Source organism: Sinocyclocheilus grahami, unplaced genomic scaffold (genome assembly GCF_001515645.1).
Source record: "Sinocyclocheilus grahami isolate Dianchi unplaced genomic scaffold, SAMN03320097.WGS_v1.1 scaffold1525.1, whole genome shotgun sequence".
NCBI lineage: Eukaryota > Metazoa > Chordata > Actinopteri > Cypriniformes > Cyprinidae > Sinocyclocheilus > Sinocyclocheilus grahami.
Window position 1 is genome coordinate 333,501 of NW_015506704.1, and position 5,434 is coordinate 338,934.

Below are 5,434 nucleotides of genomic sequence, written 5' to 3' on the forward strand. Positions count from 1 at the left end.
CTCTCTCTCTCTCTCTCACACACACTCTCTCTCTCTCTCTCTCTCACACACACACACACACACACACACACACACTCTCTCTCTCTCTCTCTCTCTCTCTCTCTCTCTCACACACACACACACACACACACACTCTCTCTCACACACACACACACACACACTCACTCTCTCTCTCTCTCTCTCTCTCTCTCTCACACACACACACACACAGATTCAGCTGTCATAAACCTCTGGTCCAGATCATCAGGCTGTCTGTAATATTTCACTCAAACATACTGTAGCACATATTACTGTGGTGGTCCTGTCCTGTTTCTCTCACCTTTGGCAGTGTGTTGGCGAACAGCCGGTCGAGCAGCCGGTGTGAATCTTCTCCTTTCACCATGAACTTCCCAAAAGGTGAAAGGTCAATCACACCCACACCCTCCATCACCAGTTTACACTCGCGGCCGACCGGCCCGAACCAGTTAGTCCTTCTGAAGCTGGGTCTGCACACAGGACCCGAGAGAGACACGTACTCACAATCCTCCAATCAGAGCAGCACATTTCACTTCATTATAGCATTACTTACACTAATGTAAAACATTTGGGGTCAGTAACATTTATTATTATTTTTTTCATTATTAGTTTTATTTAAGATGCTTTAAATTGATCAAAAGTGAGAGTAAATACATTTATAATGTTACAAAAGATATCTATTGCAAATAAATGCTGTTCTTTTGAACTTTCTATTCATCTGAATACTGAAAAATAAAATGTATCACGGCTTCCACAAAAATATTGTGCAGCACGACTGTTTTCAACATTGATAATAATCAGAAATGTTTCTCGAGCAGCAGATCAGCATATTATACTGATTTCTGAAGATCATGTGACACTGAAGACTGGAGGAATGATGCTGAAAATACAGCTGCGCATCACAGAAATACATTACAGTTTAACAGAGATTCACACAGAAAACAGCTGTTTTAAGTAAGGAACAATTGACTCCGGGCCGTTGAATTATGAGCAAAATGCAGCAGCTAATAACTAAGTTATTAGAGAGAGAGATGATTTATCTCTCGGAGTCTGTGTCTCTCAGCAGTGTTCTGCAGCAGCGTCTGTACTAACCGTCAAACTTTAACTTCATCTTCTTCACGAACAGCGCCGTTGTTACCTCGCTTGTGAGAAATGTCATGTAGCTTTTAAGCCACTAAACTATTTTACTGATAAAATCATCAGAGTGCCGCGTTTATTATGTTTACATTTGTGCGTCTGTAAGGGAGAGAGCGGGAGAAATAGAGTATGTGCTTTATGTACAACGTAAATTTGTGGCAAAACATGGAAATGATCCGTCGTTTTTATCCTATTGCTTACTATATTTATTTGTTTGGCCAGCGTCGTTGTGAGCTTTGGTTATTTTGCTGTTGTAAGAGCTTTGAAATAACTCAGATCACTTGGCGAAGTGATTATTATTATTATTTATTATTTATTAATGCGGTCAAGAGCTGCCTGGAGATACGTTTGCTGTGTGTTTCCCTGAAAATAATTGCACACCTCAGAACGTTCGTCAGCCAATCAGATTCAAGCATTCATCACCCCTGTCAGCAGAAACTGTAATATTTCACTGTTTTTACTGTATTTTTGTTCAAATAAATGCAGCTTTGGTGAGCAGAAAAGACTTCTTTTAGAAACATTATAAATCTTACCGACCACAAACGTCTAACCTTCATCCTTCCCTCGGGTCATTTTGACCCGGAATGTTTTTGTATTTTTTATTTTTTTGTTCATCTGAGTGGCGCAAGACTTTGTGACTTTTGTTCCACTTGAATTTGGAACACACACAAAACAAATTGAGTGGATTTGAGGACTTTATGTGAGTGTAAAAACAGTAACAAGTGCTTCCCTCGTGGGTCACTTTGATAGCAATGAATGGAATGTCGAAAAACATTTTTATTTGATTTTTAAAAAAAATACAAAATCCGACACAATCCAGAAAAAATGTCGACGAATCAGAAACGAATGGCTGAGACTTTAAAATATTCCCAAGGCAAAAAACACTTACACCCCCCTAACCCCCCCACAATGTGCAAACACATTATAACACGCATGATTAAAGAAAACAAGGTAAATAAAAATTTTATAAAATAAAAATTCATGTATCAATGTAGCAAAAAAAAAAACGTTTCATCTTAGGCCTTCTGGTTTGACCCACGAGGGAAAGCTTTGTTAGAACCCGCGAGGGAAGGATGAAGTTAAGCTCCATCATTAGTGAATGATTTCTGATGCTCACTTGTATCCGGAGTCGTCTCCGGGTTCGTGGATGTAATGCGGCTGCTCCCATCCTGCGTGGAAGCCCATGGAGCATCTGTCCTTCAGCAGCTCATAGACGCCGCTGACCCGGTTAGTCGGGCGACCCGCCAAGCGCTCCTCCTTCGGGTAACCCACTGAAAGCAGTCAGAGCGCAGAGATCGTCCACATCACGCATCACATCTGTCACTTTGAGGGAGATCTATTGTAATCTATAACTGTAATTCCCACCCTGTCCAGTTGGAGGCAGCAGAATCATCAGCTCCAGAACAAAAATAAAACCGTCACCAGTCTTTTGCTATGCCTTTGATTATGCACAGGCCAGTATTCAGTTCAAGTTTATTTGTATAGCGTTTCTCACGATACAAATCGTTGCAAAGCAGCTCTACGGAAAATTTAAGTTTCTATTTTAAAGTTTCTACATTATATTTAGTAGTAGCTTATCAGTGGTGTCTATGTCAAGTTGATGTCTATACGGCAGAAATGTACAGTAAAATCCTGCAGTTAATGATGTAATCAAACAGAAGGTGAACACTATTATCGCGATTATCCACTAGTTAAGCGAAAGAGATGATCAGTTCGCTTGATCTGATCACGCCACATTAAAGCGCACCTAAACCGTATTTATTGCTTGAATTTTCTAATAAAATTGATAGAATTTGAATTTATTGGATGGGAGGCGCACTATATAGGCCTATGTACGGTTCATTCCTCAACTGAAAACAGCATCGATTGGGATTTAAGAATCGATATTGGTTCATAAAAATGAGAATCTATTAAAATCGAGAAATCTATGTTTCTAGCATATTTTCTTGTTTTTAGTGGCCTTCGCTGTCACTGCGAGGTGTGTGTTGTTGAACATGAAGAGTGACGCACAATCTCTGTTCATCTGTTCTCTTCACAAATAAATAAAGGCGGCAGCTGTTTACACTAAGTGCAGATAGCAATGGATTATATTTACACTAAGTGAAAATAGCAGGATTTTCTGCTATTTATACTACTTGTTGCAAATAGTGGCAATTATCTGCAACAATAACGTATTGAGTGTAAACTATCATTTTAATTCAAGTTATTAAATGACTGCCACATTTTTGGGACAATACAGCCCTCCCTACACCATAACCCTACCCAATACTTTAATGTTTAAACTTTTCGATTATTTCCTTCATTGTTATCGAAAATAAATGCTTTTCCAATGTGATGCGAGATTTGAAAAAACGAGGGGAAAAAGTTAGCCAAAAGGCGGATTGGAACTCGGGTCGATTGCGTTAAAAAGCTACGCCGCTGGAACTGAAGGGTGGAATCACTGCAAATAGACACTCCGATAAATAAATGCATAACCCTACAGACACGCTCGTCCTGCAGGTTCATTATTAAAAATGAAAATGTGAACAAAAATACAAGCAATTAAATGTGATAGTATAATAGTAATTATAGATTATCACAGAATTTTTAGAACACAGCTAAAGTCTTATTTACATTTCATGTGTTAAAATATGAAATATGTGCATATTCTAAATATGATTATATGTGTGTCTTCTATAATGTGTGTAATTATAATAACTATAATTAATAAATAATAAATTATATTTCTATAGTCTGAATTGTATTTATTTATTATTTTTATTTATTTATCATCTGTATAATAACTTTATTGTAATAATAATTGTAATAACTTTAATTCTGTAAAAAAGTATAATTCTGTCATCTTCATATATGTATTCTAAAATCTGCATAAATCGAATTCTATAATAAAATATAATCCTATAATTTGTACAGGTGTATTCTATAATCTGTTTAATTCTAATAATTATAATTCTAAAATAGTTATAATTCATCATCTGTGCATATCTATATTCTGTAATCGATCTGGTCAATGATTCATGATAATTCAGTGTTTTTGATTAAAAAGTCAAATAAAATAAGTATGTTATTGTAGTCTTTATGAAAAAACGTAAATTTTTAAAGCACAAAAGTTTAAAAAATTCACATCTGAGTTGTAGAACCAGCAATCACAGTTATTGAACTGAATCATAGTTCTTGTTATTTTATGTATAAAAAATTATATTCTTAACTGTTTTAATTCATTTTAAATTAATTTTAAAAGTTTGTAAATTCCTTGTTTTTATTGTTGTGATTATTTGTTATGATTATTTTAATTCCTTTAATGTAAAGCACTTTGAATGACCAATGTGTATGAATACTAAACACATTGGTATAGCATATAGCATATGAATGTGCTATATCAATAAACTTGCCTTACCTTGCCTTATTGAACTGAATCAGTTATTGAATTGAGTCATATTGAACAAAATCACAGTTATTGAACTGAACTGAATCAACATTGAACTGAATGCACTGTATATGTGTGTGTGTGTGTGTGTGTGTGATTGAGTGTGTGTGTGTATGTGTATATATGTGTTTGTGTATGTGTGAGTGTGGGATTAAGTGTGTGTGTGTGTGTGTGTGTGTGTGTGTGTGTGTGAGTGAGTGTGAGTGTGTGTGAGTGTGAGTGTGCGTGTGCGTGTGTTCACCCGAAGCCGATGGCGGTCCAGTAGTTTCTGGCTCCCTGGTGCGGTCCGATCAGCAGGTCAGGTGTGTATGTGATCGGTCCAGACACAATGCTGATGATGTCAGCGTTCTTCAGAACCGGCACCATCTCCGTAGCCCTCTCCACATGATCCATGATTCGGTCCAGATCGGACTCAAACAGCTCCTTACCGAAACCTGCGACACACACCTGATTATTTCATACTAGGACTGTGACAATAAATCAGATGCAGAATTGATTCGTGGATGGATTCTGAGATTTCTGAATGCATTGCTATTCTCTCTGGAATCGATTCTGAGCTTAGATTTTAACAGCAGATGGCGCTCTACTCTAGTTTTTATCCGCACACTCAAATGCTCATGAAAAAGAGTGCTTGTGCGTTTGGCTGACCTCAGACTGTGCTCTGCTCTCTGTGATCGTGTGCTGACCTGGAGGAACTCCGTCTCTGATCCACGAGTCCTGTAGCTTCATCTTCTCCTCTTTCTCGTAGGGTCTGAACAGCAGGCCATCTCGCTCCTGACGCAGGTAATACGAGCCCTCCAGATCCCTGATCACCGGAAGCTCTGCCTCCAGCGCCTTCACCTCGGGAACCGTCGC

The 5,434-nt window shown here is 37.9% G+C and overlaps 1 pseudogene; it reads right to left on the minus strand.

The window, feature by feature from the left end:
- The window catches only part of LOC107570954 (dimethylglycine dehydrogenase, mitochondrial-like), a 39,368-nt pseudogene that overhangs the window by 19,335 nt on the left and 14,599 nt on the right, over positions 1-5,434 (minus strand).